General features: G+C 42.2%; 1 pseudogene; it reads left to right on the plus strand.

The window, feature by feature from the left end:
* Positions 1-604: 604 nt before the first annotated feature.
* LOC148501107 (RNA-binding protein 7-like) lies at positions 605-6,245 on the plus strand (annotated as a pseudogene).
* The last annotated feature ends 13,892 nt before the right edge of the window (positions 6,246-20,137 follow it).

The raw sequence follows: 20,137 nt of genomic DNA on the forward strand, positions 1-20,137 counted from the left end.
CAACACTAGTAAAGTGCTTGGGTGATTTTACACTTTAGTACACAGTCTTCTGACACAAATAAAGAATGCTTCATTATCAGTGGTGGAAGCCTGCACATGCCTTTTTTTCTGTGTTGTCCTACTTGCATTTGCTACTCTTCACTAGGGGTGTGCACCGGCCACTTTTCGTGTTTGGTGTTTTGGTTCTGGATCTTTCTTCGTGTTTTGGATCTGGATTGGTTTTGCCAAAACCACCCTTCCGGGTTTTGTGTTTTGGATCTGTATTTTTTTGGAAAAAAGCATAAAAACAGCTAAAATCACAGAATTAGTTTTTTTATTTTGTTCCTATGCTATTATTAACCACAACAACATTAATTTCCACTAATTTCCGGTCTATTCTGAACACCTCACATCTCACAATATTGTTTTTAGGCCAAAAGGTTGCACCGAGGTAGCTGGATGACTATGCTAAGCGACACAAGTGGGTGGCACAATCACGTGGCATTGCAGTGGCAGACAGGATGGCAGTTTGAAAAACTAGGCCCCAAAAGGCGCTGTGCAGTGACTTATCGCATCACCCATCAATTGCTGCTGCTGGGCACACAGGACGGGACTCAGGAGAGAGATGGGCGCCGCCAAGACCGATAGGACGCTGTTCGTGGGGAACTTATATCCTAGGGCCACCGAGGAGATCCTGTTTGAGCTGTTTCTGCAGGCTGGTCCTGCAATTAACATTAAAATTCCAAAGGACAAAGATGGAAAGTAGAAACAATTTGCTTTTGTCAATTTCAAACATGAGGTGTCTGTTCCCTATGGAATGAGTTTGTTAAATGGAATCAAACTCTTTGGGAGGCCGCTGAAAATTCAATTCAGATCAGGAAGCAGCCATGGCTCCGCAGAAGCAAATAGTGCAGCCTACTCATCACAAGGAAATGGTGGTTTTACTGGAAACAGTCCATTAACACATGACCGCAGGCATGAAGGCAATGGGGATTTCACAACATACTCTGAACTTTTACCTCCTGTTCCAAACTATCAGAGATCTTACTCTTCTCCGGACAATTTTCAAAGACAAGCAATGTTGAATAACTTCTATAGGTCTGAAACCCCCCATGGATCCAGCACAGCAATGATGGCCCAACCCAGTTACTCGCCATCACATTATCCGCCTCACGGTACAGTCACGGATCCGATCATTCTCCCCCACACATGTATGATTCCTCTTTCAGCCACCGATCCAGTAGAAGCCATAGCTCTCATCCTTATCAAAAGGAGACTTACCACAGTAGCAGAGACTAGGAATGTGCAGGCTCGGATTAGTTCGGATTTTCCTGCCAAATTCTGATTTTTCCTGCCAAAAACTTCGGTCTCAGAGAGAGGCAAAATATCATCTTTCATGGACTTTTGTCCAGGACAGCCCCTGTAAAAATTATTTTGATGAAGAGCAGCATACAACAACTCACAGGACAGCCCCTGTAAAAATTAGTTTAATGAAGGGCAGCGTACAACCTCTGTAAAAATTATTTTGATGAAGGGCAGCATACAACCCACAGGGCAGCCCCTATAAAAATTATTTGTATGAGCGTACCCCTACAGCAGACAGGGCAGCCCCTGTAAAAATTATTTGTATGAGCGTACCCCTACAGCAGACAGGGCAGTCCCTGTAAAAATTACTTGTAAGAGTGTACCCCTATAGCAGACAGGTCAGCCCCTGTAAAAATTATTTGTATGAGCGTACCCCTACAGCAGACAGGGCACCCCCTGTAAATATTATTTGTAAGAGCATACCCCATACAGCAGACAGGGCAGCCCTTGTAAAAATTATTTGTAAGAGCGTACCCCTACAGCAGACAGGGCACCCCCTGTAAGGATTTTTTGTAAGAGCGTACCTCTATAGCAGACAGGGCACCCCCTGTAAAAATAATTTGTAAGAGCGTACCCCTACAGCAGACAGGACACCCCCTGTAAAAATTATTTGTAAGAGTGTACCCCTACAGCAGACAGGGCACTCCCCGTAAAAATTATTTATAAGAGTGTAACACTACAGCAGACAGGGCAGCCTCTGTAAAATTAGTTGTATGAGCGTACCCCTACAGCAGACAGGGCAGCCCCTGTAAAAATTATTTGTCTGAGCCTACCCCTACAGCAGACAGGGCAGCCCCTGTAAAAATTATTTGAAAGAGCATACCGCTACAGCAGACAGGGCAGCCCCTGTAAAAATTAATTGTATGAGCGTATACAGCAGACAGGGCAGTGTTAATGTTTTGCTTGCGATAGCAGATTAGCATACCATCGCAGTGGCAGACTGCATGCGTCTTCGCAACTGCAATCCAAGTTGAATCAGGCCCTCTCTGCAAAACTCGGGTAAGAACAAAAATAGAAATAAATGCACCATCGGTAAAACTCTCAGGTAATATTCATAGTAGAGATTAGAAGGTTCGGATCTCAGAGATCCGAACCCACCCGAACTTAGGGGATCAGAGTCAGATCCGAGCCGGCTCGGATTTTCCCGCCTGACTCGGATCTCAAAATGAGGCAAAACTTCATCATCCCGCTGTCTGATTCTCATGGGTTTTGGATTGTATAAAAGGTCCCGCGATTGCTGCCATTTTTCATTCCGGCTGTGGAGAGTGAAGAGGGAGGGAGCTAGGAGCTGTGCTGTGCTACTGTGCATAGGAACTGGCTACAGTTGTGTTGTCACTCAGGGGCTGGCTGCTTAATGTCCATAGGGGCTGGCTGTTGTCCATATAGAGGCTGGCTGTTGTGAGGTTGTCCATAATCCATATAGGCCGGACTGGCTGGCTGTTGTCCTGTCCATAGGGGCTGGCTGGCTGTAGTCCATAGGGGCTAGCTGGCTGTTCTGCGGTGTTGTCCAGGGGTGCTCTGTCCATCGGGGGTGCTCTTCATCCCCAGTGTGAAAAAAATATATATTTTTTTTAATTTCTGTTTGTGCGTTAGCCACACTTTTATCTGCAACATAGGTGCGCAGGTGTGCTGCCTGTGTCATCTGTCAAAGGGCTGCTGCCTAATTCAGGGGTCCCCCCCAAGTGCCCCCCAAAATTTTTTATATTTTTTCCTCCTGTGTGAGTGCATGTTAACAATCCGCACTTAACCGCAATGTAGCTGCACTAGGGGTGTTGCCTGTGTAATTTATCAAGGGGCTGCTGCCTTGTTCAGGGGTGCTTCCCCCCCAGTGTGAAAAAAATAAATCTTTACCCCCAGTGTGAAAAAAATAAAAAACTATTTTTTGTGTGTGCTTGTTAGCCACACTTATCAGCAGCGTAAGTGCGTAGGGGTGCTGTGCTGCCTGTGTCTCATTTATCATGGGGTGCTGCCTCTTTCAGGGGTGCTTCTCCCCCCAGTGTGAAAAAAATAAAAACAATTCTTTGTGTGTGTGGTTGGTTGTGTGCATTAGCCGCAATTTAGCTGCCCTATAATTGCTTGTTGACACTGCTGTAAGACCGCAGTGAGTATGGAGGACAGCCACATGACAGGAGAGCAGGATCCACATACCAGTCTTGTAGCTGCCGGCAGCAGTCATGATGAAGATGCAAGGCCGTCAACGTCATCTATGATGGCCGATGTACCAGGGCTTAAGTCAGGCCATGTAATAAAAACATCTTTTACCCTGTTAAAGAAAAAAAATCTAAAGCTAATCAGCTATAGAGAAACAAAAAATTGGCAATATGCCATTCACTACACGAAGTGGCAAGGAAAGGATAAGGCCTTGGCCTTTATTATTTATGACTGGTGATTCTAGTTGTGATGATTTAAGCCCTTCTGCTTCTAGAAGAGGTACAAAAACAAATTTAAATTGTCTCCAAAAAGTCACAGATCCCCAAGGAGAGTCCAAGTGTGTCTGCGGTTGCAGTGTGTGAGCCTGACCTTTTTAATACCATTTGTGTGCCATCTGCAAATGTGGGGATGAGCAGCACAAGTGCATGCTGATGTAGAAATCGAGGATGCTTATGTGGAATTGCACGAGGAGGATGAGGAGGATATTTATGTAGTTGGCGATAACAACAATGATGATGAGGATGTTGATGCCAAGGATGTTTGTTCAAAAACTTTAAATCAGGCAACAGCTGTTGCCCATGGTGGGAAAAATCCCATTGTTGGCATGCCTGGGCAAAGGACCAAAAATCCACATCTCATGCGTGGAATCATTTCCACCCACATCCGGACAACCTTTGTTAAGCCATTTGTAACCATTGCCATATAACAGTGAGTATAGGTAAGGACCATAACCATCTAGGAACCACCTCCCTGTTACGTCACTTGCAGCGCATTCATCAAATTGGAAAGGGTATTTCAAATTCTGAAACTTTGGGGACAAAAAAACAAACAACAATCAGTCCAGTGTCACCTAGCTGCTCCCTTCTATCTGGATCCAAGCGCCTGTAATCACCACCAACACCTGCATCATCATCAACATCCTCATTCGTGATCGGAAGTAGTGCTGCATCCAATTTCATAAGAATGACTGACTCCTTTCCTATCCATGGTTCCTCAGAAGGATCCTTGAGTGCTACGCCTGCTGCTGCTGGGGGTGGATCTTCATCCCAGAAAGGGACCAAGAAGATTACTACTAGTAGTAATTTAAAAAAACAATTGACTATTAAACAGTCCTTTGATAGAGGAAGTAAGTATAACAGCTATCTCCCAGTTTCACAGCGGATCACTCATGCCATGACGGCTGTGCTAGAATTAGATGGTAATATAATAGAAAATGAGGATGATAGTGTGGAGGAAGTGAAAAAGGAGGATGAGGGGGAGATTTGTGTCCTATCTAACGCCAATGAGGATGTTGATGGTGAGGATGTTGTTTGCATATATCAGCCACCAGTGGCAGCAGTTCTTGCTCATGATAAAAAGAAAGCCAGAAAAGCCACGTCTTGGGTGTGGAATTATTTTAATCTAAATTCTGGCAACAGTTGTGAAGGCATCTGTTCCATTTGTAAAGCCAAAGTTAGCAGGGGAATGGATGTTAACCATCTAGGCACCTCCTCCCTGTTACGTAATTTGCAGCGAGTTCATGCAATTTGTTTAACAAAATGATAATAATTATATAATACCAGCAGTTTGGACCAGCACATGCAATCTCCACCACCAACACCTTCATCAACCTCCTCCTTAATAATTGAAGGTAGTCCTTCCAAAAAATGTTTTTGTGGGGGCCCATACAAACTAACTAGTTCAGCCACAAAAGTGTCAGTCCTAATCGCTAAAGTGTTTGGTTTGTTAAACTATGCATGTCCTTTTTAATTTCCCACATAAAAGTGGGTGGGAGGGACAATTCCATCTTGCACCTCTTTACATTTTGCACAATTTGGGGCATTGTCGACTGACATCATTACAGTTTATTAAACTGCCATCCTGTCTGGCACTGCTGTGTGGCAATGTTTCATAGATGTCTGATATTTTTTTAAACTGCCTTGCGTTTGTGCCGCAGCTCTGTTGCTTACTTTAGCCAGCCAGCTCGCTGCAGCCTTTTGGCCTATATTGGTGTAAAATAGTGAAATCAATATTGTGAGCTGTGAGGTGGTTAAAAATGCATGGAAATGCCTGAAAATGATTGTTATTACAGTTACTATTACTGTAGGAACAAAATCAGGCCCAAATGATGTGCTTTTAGCTGTTTATATCAATTTTTGGAAAAAATACAGATCCAGAACCAAAACACAAAACACCAAGGAAAAAGATCCAAAACCAGAGGAAATACAGATCCAAAACCAAAACACGGGGGTTGGCGAACATCTCTAATTACAATGGGAACATACAAACTCCACACTGGTAAGAATCTACCTATGGACCAGGCACTGTTAGTCTGCAATGTTAAACAGTGTGCAACCATGGTACCTAAAAAAATATTCATTTTAGAGATAGAAAGTTTTATGTGGAGTAGAACATACACCTTAAGTAAATAGGTGTAACAGTTTCACAGTAACTATTTAATAAAAAAGAGCACTGAATAGATTTTGTAATTTGAAAAATATTGGATGACTGTGAATAACGGGTAGTTTTTTCCGACAATCATGTTCTCATGTTTCATTAGGTACATTTAGCAATATCCTGTCCTTCAAGTGTTTCTCAGTAAACAGGACTGATTACAGTATTTTGTTAATTTATTCAGTTTCTGCTGATATCATGTGTTGCTTCTAGATCTGGATGTGATCTCTGCAGCTGGCAAATACAAACACAGCAGTTTATCACTGTTCATCCAAGTAGTGGCAGTGGATTTTGTTGTATTGCTCTGTTCGCTTTGACTGGTTGTTCAAACTATTGTTTATGGATTAAATAAGTACAATGCCTTTTCCTGAACTATTTGTAAATGTATTATTCTGCAAAGCAAAGCTTAATTTTCGGATAGCAGCGGTAACAGCCTAACAAATTACAATGGCAGTAGATTTTTACTGTGATAATGCAGCTTACATTTATGTCTCGTGCATACTTGCCTTCTCTCCCAGAATGTCTGAGGGACCCCCAAACCGGAGGACTAGGCAACAATTCCAAATCCTGCCCACTTCCTAATGAAATGAGTGGGATGCCAGGGGGGGTGGGCATCGCAAAGGACAGCTCTTACTGGGAGAGCAGCCCTTTGCGATATTCTAGGTACATACCGGGTTAAAACCCTGGTATGTACCCGATGAGTGGCGAGATGTACCGCATAGCGGATGTGATGCTTAGTACATCCCGCTTAGAGTCACACACACAGGGCTGTAGCTAGGGTAGTGCGGCCGGTGCCATTGCACAGGGCACCACAGGACAGGGAGCGCTGTTTGGGCCTGTCAAATTTCTTTTTATTATCATTCTTGCTTGTAGCTTCCTCTTATTTCATCCCCAGCATCTCCTGACCTCTCCTATCTCTTCCCTGGCCCTTCCCCATGAAGCCATGGTCCTTTTTGGGTGCATTATGTCCCTTTGAAATATGAGGGGGGTGCCGATGCTCTTTCTGGTACTGGGCACCCAAAAGTCTAGTTACGGCCCTGCGCACACACACACACATATATATATATATATATTAGGGGTGAGCGGGTTTGGATTTCTGAAATCCGAACCCCCCCGATCCGAGGCCGATCCGAGTCAGGCTCGACTTTTCCCGCCTGACTCGGATCTGAAATCGAGGCAAAACATCATCATCCCGCCTTCTGGGTCTCGCGGGTTTTGGATCCTATATAAGGTACCCGCGTCTGCGCCATTTTCTCACTCGGCTGTGGACAGTGAAGAGGAAGGGTGGGAGTTAGGGCTGGCTGGGCTGTGTAGTGTAGTGTAGTGTAGTGCAGAGTAGTGTTGTGCTGTGCTGCGCTGTGCTGCTGTTGTCCATAGGGGCTGTGTCCACTACTTCAAAGTCCATAGGGGCTGGCTGTGCTGTGCTGTGCTGCTGTTGTTAATAGGGGCCGTGTCCACTACTTCAAAGTCCATAGGGGCTGGCTGGACTGTGTTGTGCAGTAAGTTGTCCATAGGGGCTGTGTCCACTCCAAAGTCCTGTGCAGTGTCCCAGTCCTAAAGGGGTGCTGTAGTGTTGTCCAGGGGGTGCTCTGTCTGTCAGGGGTGCTCGCCCCAAATGCTAAAAAAATATATATTTTTTCTGTGTTTGCGAATTGTGTGCGCAGTAGCCGCACGTGCATCAACAAAGTAGTGCCAAGCGTGCGCCTGTGTCATAAGTAAAGGGCCGGCTGGCTTGACCGTTAAAGGGTGCTGTAACCCCCAAAGTACACTCCAAACCAAATAAAAAAATATTTTCTGTGTTTGTGAATTGTGTGCACTGTGGCTGCACGTGCATCAACAAAGGAGCAGCGCCAAGCGTGCGCCTGTGTCCCATAAGTAAAGAGCCGGCTGGCTCATTTCTTAAAGGGTGGTGTAACCCACAAAGTGCACTACTCTCCAGCAAAAATAAAAAAATATTTTCTGTGTTTGTGTGCGCCTTAGCCGCACGTATCTATCAATATAACATAAATGGAGGACCAAACTTTCTCCGATAAAAATAAAATAGGGAAAGATCAAGAACCACTTCCTCCTAGAGCTGTTGCTGCTGCTGGGAGTTGTTCATCATCCCAGAGAGGAAGTAGGAACACCACTACTTTTACTAAACAATTGACCCTCCAACAGTCCCTAGCGATGAGGATGAAGTACGACAGCAGTCATCCTGAAGCAAAACGTATAACTGAGGCCTTGACTGCTATGTTGGTGTTAGACATGTGTCCGGTATCCGCCATTAGTGCAGTGGGATTTAGACAATTGATGGAGGTAGTGTGTCCCCGGTTCCAAATCCCGTCTAGATTCCACCTGCATCCTCAAAGCAGCAGCAACAAGCGTGCGTCTGTCTGTTAAAAGGTGGTGTAACCCTCAAAGTGCGCTCCACAAACAATAAAAATATTCTTCTTTTTTCTGTCTTTGTGAATTGTGTGGGCTGTAGCCACACCTGCATCCTTAAAGCAGCAGCGACAAGCGTGCGTCTGTCTGTTAAAGGGTGGTGTAACCCTCAAAGTGCTCCAAAAAATAAAAAACTATTTTTTTATGTGTTTGTGACTTGTGTGCGATGTAGCCGCATGTGCATCAACACAGTAGCAGCGCCAAGCGTGCGCCTGTGTCATAAGTCAAGGGCAGGTTTGGACATCTGGTCCGGACTGAACGACATGCCAACAATTTCTGACAAGTCTACTGTCACTGCATATGATACTGTCCTCAAAGCAGCAGCGACAAGCGTGCGTCTGTCTGTTAAAGGGTGGTGTAACCCTCAAAGTGCGCTCCACAAACAATAAAAATATTCTTTTTTTTCTGTCTTTGTGAATTGTGTGGGCTGTAGCCGCACCAGCATCCTCAAAGCAGCAGCGACAAGTGTGCGTCTGTCTGTTAAAGGGTGGTGTAACCCTCAAAGTGCGCTCCACAAACAATTAAAAAATTCTTATTTTTTTTTCTGTCTTTGTGAAATGTGTGGGCTGTAGCCGCACCTGCATCCTTAAAGCAGCAGCGACAAGCGTGCATCTGTCTGTTAAAGGATTACATCGGTGACAGCATCCAAGTGGGCATGTCAGACTGTCCGTACCTGTACTGGCAGGAAAAAGAAGCAATTTGGAGGTCCCTGTACAAACTGGCTCTATTTTACCTGAGTTGCCCCCCCTCCAGTGTGTACTCCGAAAGAGTGTTTAGTGCAGCCGGGAACCTTGTCAGCGAAAGGCGTAGGAGGTTGCTTCCACAAAATGTGGAGAAGATGATGTTCATAAAATGAATTATCAACTCTTCCAGGGAGACCAGCCTCCAGAACGTACAGAGGGACCTGTGGTTGTGGATTCCAGCGGGGACGAATTAATACTCTGTGAGGATGAGGATGTACACAACACTGAAGAGGGTGAGGAATCGGTGGATGAGGAGGATGAGGACCACATCTTGCCTCCGTAGAGACAGTTTGTGCAGGGACAGATTAATTGCCAGCTTGTTTTGTGGGGGCCCAAACGAACCAATCATTTCAGCCACAGTCGTGTGGCAGACCCTGGGCGCTGAAATGTTTGGTTTGTTAAAGTGTGCATGTCCTGTTTATACATCATAAGGGTGGGTGGGAGGGCCCAAGGACAATTCCATCTTGCACCTCTTTTTTTTCTTGAATTATGTACTGTTTGGGGCCTAGTTTTTCAAACTGCCATCCTGTCTGCCACTGCAGTGTCACTCCTAGATGGACCACGTGTTTGTGCCGCCCACTAGTATCTCTTAGCATAGTCATCCAGCTACCTCGGTGCAACCTTTTGGATATAAAAACACTATTGTGAGGTGTGAGGTGTTCAGAATAGACTGGAAATGAGTGGAAATTAAGGTTATTGAGGTTAATAATAGCATAGGAGCAGAAAAACACAAAAATTCTGTGATTTTAGCTGTTTTTAGGCTTTTTTTTAAAAGAAAATACAGATCCAAAACACAAAACCCAGAACCCAAAACACGGAAGGGTGGTTTTGGCAAAACCAATCCAGATCCAAAACACGAAGAAAGATCCAGATCCAAAACACAAAACACGAAAAGTGGCCGGTGCACACCCCTAATATATACATACATATATATATATATATATATATATATATATATATATATATATATATATATATACACACACACACACACACATATATTTATATACATTGTTACATACACTGTTTTTTCATAATTAAAAAAGCATGGATGGAAGTAACCTGCCAAACAATCTGCTCATAACTGTCATTATTATATCCCAGGCTATATAGTGACAGTTAAGAGCTGATTTATAATATATATATATATATATATATATATTATATTATATAAAGTAAAAAAAAATGCAAAGAATGCTCAATAAAACAAAGAAACCAATACCTAAAGAAGATCAAAGATGCAATCAAACAACAGTTACATACACATAACAAGCTATTAGCAAACGTACATTGATTGCTCAGGCAAGTACATCGTAATGTAGCAGATGTCCTGCTTATGGTTTCGATATTTGGCTAGGGGAACGATGAGTCCGCTGATCTCTGGAATGAACGCATCGCACGTAGAGAGGTGCTGTTCGTACGTAGACTACTGTGGGTGGTTTTTAACTTTGGCTGGGCGTGTGTGTCTCTGCATTGTGTTTTGCGTGCGATCGTTTGTTTTGCATATATTCGCTCGCTATGGCTGCATGTGATCACGGCTTAGCATCCAGGTCTGAATCAGGCCCTTATTGCTAATACTGTAGGATAGTTTAGCTGGGCTGCTACCCATTGTTAAAGATAGATATCTTGGATGAAGGCATTTACTTATTTAGGTTACATATTAATGATTAGTCAATCTGATTGTTTGAGATCTGATTGTATGAGATCTGATTGAATGCTATTTTGATTAATAATATTGCACCAATCCTTGGGCTTGTTCTGTTCTGTATTCCAATAGGATAACTTTGGTGACCCTGCAAAAACCATCACACCGTGCGGTTATGGAATATCATTAATATAAAGTTCTTATTTTAAATATACTTTATATTTATAATGTTACATAACTGTATATTGATGTTTAGTCTTATTTTAATCAGCATTTAATTTGTAGTGTATTATAGGTAAATACTGCATCTCTGTTGTAAATGTAAATACAATATTATTGGTATAATGTTTTAGATCCCTTTTATTTGCAGTTAAGCAACGTAGTGTGCTTCTCCTGAAACTCAAATATTTCCCCCTCTCCCCTGATACTGTAAGACAAAGGATTTCCAGAATTCCTTTGCCTTCTGGCTAATGAAGATCCGGCAGCACACACAAAGAAGAAAGAACTGACCTATCCAACGTCGAGTATATACAGATCCCGGCCTGTATTTTATTCCTTAAGGACTATTTGAATGTGACTTTATAAATTGTACTGTAGTTAGACTGTTGGAAGTCAGTGCATTCAGAATTAAAGACTTGTGCTGTGCCAACCGCACATGTGCAGTGTAAGGGGGCAGGCAGTACTCTATTTATTTCTTTGTGCAAATAAATCTTTTGGACTTTGGAACTCCAAGGAAGCTGAGTGGACTTCACAATTATTTATCTTTAATACAATATTGTGCATCTCAATAAGGTCAATCAACTCTTGTTTGGGACCCTTCCAAAACACCAATAAATTGTCTATATAGCGCGTATAAAACCCAATTCTTTGCACGATCAGAGGGTTATCAAATAATAAATTATTTTTTGTATTATATATATTGTATAAAAGAGCTAATGGTGCCTTCCACAGTGATTGGAAGTAAGTTTGTGATTCTTTGTACCATAGACAAGGTATGACTAGGATGAATTAACATTTGTGCTGTCCAGTTCCCACTGCAAAATGTTTGCTGATTATATGCAATTCCCATCCTATGGCTCAGATTGTAATTATTCATCAGATTATTATCCTATTAATACTATTTTAAATAAAACAGAACATTAGCTGTCCAGCATTTACTGAAAGTCTGTTTTTAAATGTAATAACTCCATAACCAAATAATAATAATAATCATAATGAATACTAATTAATAACACATTAGGTAAATTAGGATTTAACTGTATATCCTAATCAGCAGGGTAAGAGCCCTTCATGTCAGTAATATATAATAAAGGGTGACATTGTTACTAACTAAATATCCCAGAGAACAATTATGAATTAATATCGCATTAACACATTATTTGTAATGCTTTATAAATTCACCACAATAGTCCCAGCCAGGTCCTACTGTAGTTGTCATTATTACACAGCAGGACGCATCATAATAGAGCTTTGGCCCATGGTGCTGATGTCATAGGCTGTAACAGAGTCTTTTGATTGGAAGCTGGTTTAGTGAAGACATGTTTATTTTTGTCTTTCAAATACTATGCTTTTACATAACATTCAGCAGTGGCGCACCTTACAGAGGTAAGTGGACACTTCAGTTAATTCAACTATTTTGACCCAGCAGCAGAATAATCATTTTATTTGGCCAAATAGTGACATTAGACACATTTATACCTCACCAGATGTCAGGAGACATAGTTATATAATACACAGCTTTCCATACAATACAACAAAAGTTACACAACACTACAACAGTCATACACTGGGTGGTAATTATAACTCAATATATTGTCTGGGCCGTAACTAGGGTGGTGAGACATGTGCCATGGCACAGGGCAGGGGGCGTTGTTCAGGTCTGTCAATTCTCTGTTTAGAATCATTCTCACTTGTAGCTTCCTCTTTTATCCCCGACATCTCCTGGCCTCCTCTATCTCCTCCCTGGCTGACTCCCCCTCCATCTGGCCACCACCCCAAACACCTTCAGTCACATACTTTTATTTACACACACACATTACACACATATTACACACACATTACACAACACATTATACACACATTACACACACATTTTTACTGAACAGAATTTTCCAGCAGAGAGAGTTCCTGTGGTTTATCTACACTGCTAGGTTTAGTAGCTGAGAAATACCCCGTGATATTATACTGATTACTGAAATTGTACTGTATTCATACAGGCAGAATTAAAACATTTACATCTACCTTTCTACAGGGGCGGATCTAGACTCTAGACTTGCTTTAGGTGGGGCGGTGTGTGTGTGTATATATATATATATATATATATATATATATATATATATACACACACACACATATATACATACACACATATATATATATATATATATATATATATATATGTGTGTGTATGTATATGTGTGTGTATGTATATGTGTGTGTGTGTATATATATATATATATATATATATATATATACACATATACATATACATATACACACACACACACACACACACACACACACACATATATATATATATATATATATATATATATATATATATATACACACACTATATGATATATGTATGTATATAGAGAGAAAAATTGGAATCGGCACTCACCAGGTAGCTAACAAAAAATATTTAATTTAATTACCCATCCTTTATGGAGGAAAAGTGCATAGAGCCATAAAGTGCAGAAGTCTACGTTTCGGTCCAATGATGGACCTTCATCAGGACATAGCAGCAGACATGTACAGCTTGACAACCAAGGAGAGACTGAACACCACCACCACTAGCTGACATATATACCCACATCAATTAGGCAAGACTCCGCCCACACAGAACACAAAGCCTGCTGGGACATAATCAGTATACCTATTTAAAATTCAGAGTGTATACATCTAAAACAACAATAAAGCCAACCCCTCAATAGTATTAAATGTAATCGCTATGATAGCACTGGATTTAACTCCCAAGTATAATCAATAAACAAATAAAAAAGGGAAAAACGCTACTACCGGAAGTTCTATGCGTTCCAAAGCAGTGGAACGCATACCCTCAAACGGAACTAGCGCACAGATTACAGAAAATGAAGCCAATAAACCCGGAAGTAACAAGCGCTCCACCTCAGTGGAACGCATGCACAATCCCGGAAGTGGCATATTGCTACATAAAAGAAATAGCACATACACCAGCGTGAGACAAATGCCGCTCTGTACAGGTCTATTGGCTTAATTTTCTGTCATCTGTGCGCTAGTTCCGTTTGAGGGTATGCGTTCCACTGCTTTGGAACGCATCATAATCATAACGATTACATTTAATACTATTGAGGGGTTGGCTTTATTGTTGTTTTAGATGTATACACTCTGAATTTTAAATAGGTATACTGATTATGTCCCAGCAGGCTTTGTGTTCTGTGTGGGCGGAGTCTTGCCTAATTGATGTGGGTATATATGTCAGCTAGTGGTGGTGGTGTTGTCTCTCCTTGGTTGTCAAGCTGTACATGTCTGCTGCTATGTCCTGATGAAGGTCCATCATTGGACTGAAACGTAGACTTCCGCACTTTATGGCTCTATGCACTTTTCCTCCATCAAGGATGGGTAATTAAATTAAATATTTTTTGTTAGCTACCTGGTGAGTGCCGATTCCAATTTTTCTATTTATCTGGACTTTTTTTGTCTTTAATTGAGCACCCCGAACTTTATTCATTCATTGCAAGTGCAGACACTTTGGATTTATATATATATATATATATATATATATATGTCATCATGGATATATACAGTATATATATATATATATATATATATATATATATATACACAGTCAGGTGCATAAATATTGGGACATTGACAGAATTTTCATATTTTGGCCTCTATTCACCACCACAATGGCTTTGAAATGAAACAAACAAGATGTGCTTTAACTGCAGACTTTCAAATTTAATTTGAGGGTAATTATATCCAAATCAGATGAACGGTGTAGGAATTACAACGGTTTCTATATGTGCCTCCCACTTTTTAAGGGGCCAAAAGTAATGGGACTATCAACTCAAAAGCTATTTCATGGACAAGTGTGGGCTATTCCCTCGTTATTTCATTATCAATTAAGCAGGTAAAAGGTCTGGAGTTGATTCTAGGTGTGACTGCATTTGGAATCAGTTGCTGTCGACTCTCAATATGAGATCCAAAGAGCTGTCACTATTAGTGAAGCAAGCCATCATTAGGCTGAAAAATCAAAACAAACCCATCAGAGAGATAGCAAAAACATTAGGTGTGGCCAAATCAACTGTTTGGAACATTCTTAAAAAGAAAGAACGCACCGGAGTGCTCAGCAACACCAAAAGACCCGGAAGACCACGGAAAACAACTGTGGTGGATGACAGAAGAATTATTTCCCTGGTGAAGAACAACCCATTCACAACAGTTGGCCAAATCAAGAACACTCTCCAGGAGGTAGGTGTATATGTGTCAAAGTCAACAATCAAGAGAAGACTTCACAAGAGTGAATATAGAGGGTTCACCACAAAATGTAAACCATTGGTGAGCCTCAAAAACAGGAAGACCAGATTAGAGTTTGCCAAACAACATCTAAAAAAGCCATTACAGCTCTGGAACAACATCCTATGGACAGATGAGACAAAGATCAACTTGTACCAGAGTGATGGGAAGAGAAGCGTATGGAGAAGGAGAGGAACTGCTCATGATCCAAAATATACCACCTCATCAGTGAAGCATAGTGGTGGTAGTGTCATGGCGTGGGCATGTATGGCTGCCAATGGAACTGGTTCCCTTGTATTTATTGATGATGTGACTGCTGACAAAAGCAGCAGAATGAATTCTGTTGTTTCGGGCAATATTATATGCACATATTCAGTCAAATGCTTCAGAACTCATTGGACGGCGCTTCACAGTGCAGATGGACAATGACTCGAAGCATACTAGAAATGCAACCAAAGAGTTTTTTAAGGCTAAAAAGTGGAATGTTATGCAATGGCCAAGTCAATCCCCTGACCTGAATCTGATTGAGCATGCATTTCACTTGATGAAGACATAACTGAAGGGAAAATACCCAAGAACAAGCAGGAACTGAAGACATTTGCAGTAGAGGCCTGGCAGAGCATCATCAGGGATGAAACCCAACATCTGGTGATGTCTACGCGTTCCAGACTTCAGGCTGTAATTGCCTGCAAAGGATTTGCAACAAAGTATTAAAAAGTGAAAGTTAGATTTAGGATTGTTTAGTTTGTCCCATTACTTTTGGCCCCTTAAAAAGTGGGAGGCACATAAAGAAACCGTTGTAATTCCTACACCGTTCACCTGATTTGGATGTAATTACCCTCAAATTAAATCTGAAAGTCTGCAGTTAAAGCACATCTTGTTTGTTTCATTTCAAAGCCATTGTGGTGGTGAATAGAGGCCAAAATATGAAAATTCTGTCAATGTCCCAATATTTATGCACCTGACTGTATATCTCCATGATGACAGCACCCGCGTACTGCTTGTATGTTCTACTTTATATTCCCTTAGAAACTGTATATTGTTGGTATTAAGTGGTATTAAGATAATCTCAATATTCTGTTCTATATTTCTCATCGGCTCCCATACTAGCCCATTAGTTCTCTCATCAGGTGTCCAGTACCTCTGGGCAAGACAACCTCTGGGCAAGACAACTGAAAGCAGAAATGTACAGCAGAAGATGAGAACAGATACTGTTGTTTCTAGGGGTTTCTGCATACAGTAGATCTCTCACTCCTTCTCCTCTGCCATTGGCAAGTGGATGAGCGGCAGAATCTATTATACGCAGATTCTTACATCTCCAACTTTTTCATACCATTTACCTGATTTATTAGATACATGTTTACTATAAATCTCTTTTACCAGCTTTATAATGATGTAGGTTATGCAGCATATTGGGTACATTATCTGCTGTATTTGGACCCTCGGGGGTATATTTACTAAAGTGCAGATTTTTAGAAGTGGAGATGTTGCCCATAGCAACCAATCAGATTCTAGCTATTATCTTCTAGAAGGGGCTAGATAAATAAGTAGAATCTGATTGGTTGCTATGGGCAACTTCTCCACTTCTAAAAACCCGCACTTTAGTAAATATACCCCTTGGTGTATTTTTAATTGTTATATATTACATGTGTGTAGGAATTTTTCATGTCATAGTCTTGTCATATTTCATTGTCTATAGGGACTAGGGATTGCTTGCCATAGGGCCCGATTCAGCAAGGAATGCAAGTGCGTATGCAGATTGAACGATTGTCCAGTACAGCGCATGCCTATGCACCGCACTGTGCGTGTACGTCAATCGCACTGCGATCACGTATGCAAAGAGGAAACCGTCACAGATTGACTGACAGGCCGTGAGCAATTGGAGGTGGTGACTGGGGAGTGGTCAGAGAACGTAGACGTACCTGTCCGCCTTTGCATGGGCGTGCATAAATTAGTCACTGCAACGGCATACGCAGCTTTAGTACTCACTGCGTACGATGAGCCTTCTGCGTCGGGTCAGGTCTGTTGTAATTGTGTGTGACGGACCGATATGCTTCGATGTTACCGATTTGTACGCAGGACGCAGTTTTGAGTCAGTGTGGCTGTCCTCTGAGTCCGCACCTGTCTGGAATTATAAAAAAAGCCTCTCTTTCCCCTGGAGACAGGAGAGTTTTAAATGCTGCGGCCGCAAAGGTTATACACAGAGGCAGCCCATGGCCACAGTAAGTGCTTCCAGGCTGCCAGATACGACCCAAATGCCTGTAAAAGGGCCCAGCCTGGGGGGCATACTCCCCCCAGCCCAGCCCACCCCTGTACAGTGATCACAATCAGGTACAAATATAGAGGGTGACTCACCATTACCTTTAGTAGAGGCCTTTATATTAGCCAGACGGCTTTATTTACTTTTATTACCCCTGAATATGATCCAGAACTTTGTGTATTGGATATAGTTATAACCACGTGTCATTTCTATATCCAATGGCATAGCTCATAACAAACACTGCCCGGCTAGAACATTAGATGTAGAAAATACAGATGGATACACAAATATGCCAGTAATAGTCCCTACCTAATTTGTATCTCTCACCCAATATATATGTAATGGTAACCGAATAAGCACATAATGAACATCATGGCTGCCATTAGATATTGTGTACTGGGTAATCTTGCGCTCCTTTTATTGTTTAAGCTGCTTTCTATTATTTTAGTCAGTAAACTGGCTAATATATTATGTTCTAACTAAGATCTTGGATAGAAGAGCTTGTAGCTGCGTGTAGCTGGAATGTAAAGCACAAATAAAATGTAAAATAAATGTTGCACTCTATAAAACTCGGACACAAATCAAAGTAAAGGCAAACAATGTTTGCAATACCATTCATTCAATGCATACAAACAGACAAAATGTTTATAGTGTGTGTGTTTAGAAAGTTCCCCATATATGACAATGCATGTGATCTTGAGGAGCGGCAGTGTAAAGTCAGTTTCCCTACCTTGCCCTAGCAGAGGTATCACTCTCTGACAGTCCCGATGCGGTGATGGGTATGGACTGGAGTCTGCTAAATTTGTCTTCTGCCGGACCGTCGCTTTCTCCTTCACTTGCCGGGATTCCGTCTTGTTTTCAGCTCTCTGCACAGAGCCGCCGCGTCTTTCACTTTTGGAAAGGATTGCCTCAGTGTCTCACGCTCACTTTTGTGATGACGTCAATTCGGGTTTGCTCACACCAACGCGTTTCATCACGGATGACTGTTTCATACGCCGCGTCCCTTAATGCTATCTGCATTAAGGGACCGCCAAAGTATCCGTTCCTTTTCCCAATCTGGAGATACACCATCTATCCCATTTTTTGTGATATTTCAGCATGGAGTGGCAACCTTTAAATCAGGGATGGGGAACCTCAGGCCCGGGGGCCGTATAAGGCCCCTGGAATCATTTAGTATGGCCCTCTGAGCTTTTTTCTACTAGCCTCATCTGGCTAGCAGGGTGTCTAGAATGGTACCCTGCAGCCAGAATCTATGCAGTAGTGCCGCCTGGAGTGTCCTTAGGACACTTGAGACGGTCACACCGCTGCCCTTACAGCTCCCCAGAGCATCCTCAGAAAGGTCCGGGCATTGCTGTAATTGCCGGTGATTGTGGCCCCAACCTGTGTGACGTCACATGGAGGGGGCGTGGCCTGCACAGGACCCGCAAATAATGTTATATATATCAAAATGGCCTTTGGCAGAAAAATGGCTTCCCATCCTTGCTTTTAATAGATATCTTTCATGATTAGCAACATCATTGACCAAAGCTCTCTGTTTAAAAATGTCTGGGGAGGTCTATTGCAAACCATGTTGTGGCCACTATGCTTTCACCAATGTAGTAAGCACCCTTACAGGGGTACCTGCTGCTGCCAGTTGATCCCAGATGCAAGCGGCTTCTTATGTACAGGTGTTCCAGACCATTGTAAGGAAATCTTAGTTATTGTTATTTACTAAAAGTTTAATCAATCCAACACCTATAATCCAACACCTTCTCTATCCAACACCTATAACAAGTAAAAAGAATTATATCTGTGATAGAGAAAATAAGATACAGTTTGCTGCTATGGCCCTTTTGCTGGCACACGCGGGCACTGCCAGGGCTGCTCAGCAGCCCAGTCCATCCCTGATGGGGACATACAATTCCAAGTTTAAATCTGGCGCTGTCCCTGGAAATTAGGGTAAGTTGGCAACTAAGAAAATGAAGGACTGTATAAGCCCGATTTCATATAAGTGCCTAGTTGTGGGGGATATAAATAGCAGCATGGGTAATAATGGAGTGTGTTTGATTGACAGTTTACAGTCTTTACCTATGAGATGTGGGTGGGTTTAGGGATTGATTGTGGAAGGCTGCTTCCTCTTTCTATTTTGATGTTCCTGCAGGTTTATATGACTCTACTGTTTGTCTTTCAGGTGTAGTCATTGATATGTCAGAGCCTGACATATCATCGCAAGTTCAGCCACAATATAGGGGTGACACTCCCCCCACTGCGAGTCCCTATGGTGAGTATGATCCTGCCATTTCTCATGATTGCAGTTCACCCTCACTTTATAGTTATAGCAGTAGCTTGTTCACTCACACAGGCATTACTTTGAGAGCATGTGAAGACTTAAGGCAGGTTCTCCTAGGGCAGGGGAAGGCTGTGCTGCATGGTGTAGTGCTGACATGGCGCACTGTGCAAATGCCGCAATTACAAGCGAGGGTTCGGATCCATGAACGGATTAGAAAAGCGCATTTATTTGAAATTTTTGGTATCACTGTGGATGCTATAAAGGCTTTAGATGTGGCCATGTTATATCAGGGAGTATCACTGGAGGCTTTTCCCGATTACAACCACTGGCTTGGCAGCACGTTGGTATTCGCAGATTGCGATTTA

The sequence above is a fragment of the Taudactylus pleione genome, unplaced genomic scaffold (genome assembly GCF_031769625.1).
Source record: "Taudactylus pleione unplaced genomic scaffold, aTauple2 ptg000535l, whole genome shotgun sequence".
Lineage (NCBI taxonomy): Eukaryota > Metazoa > Chordata > Amphibia > Anura > Myobatrachidae > Taudactylus > Taudactylus pleione.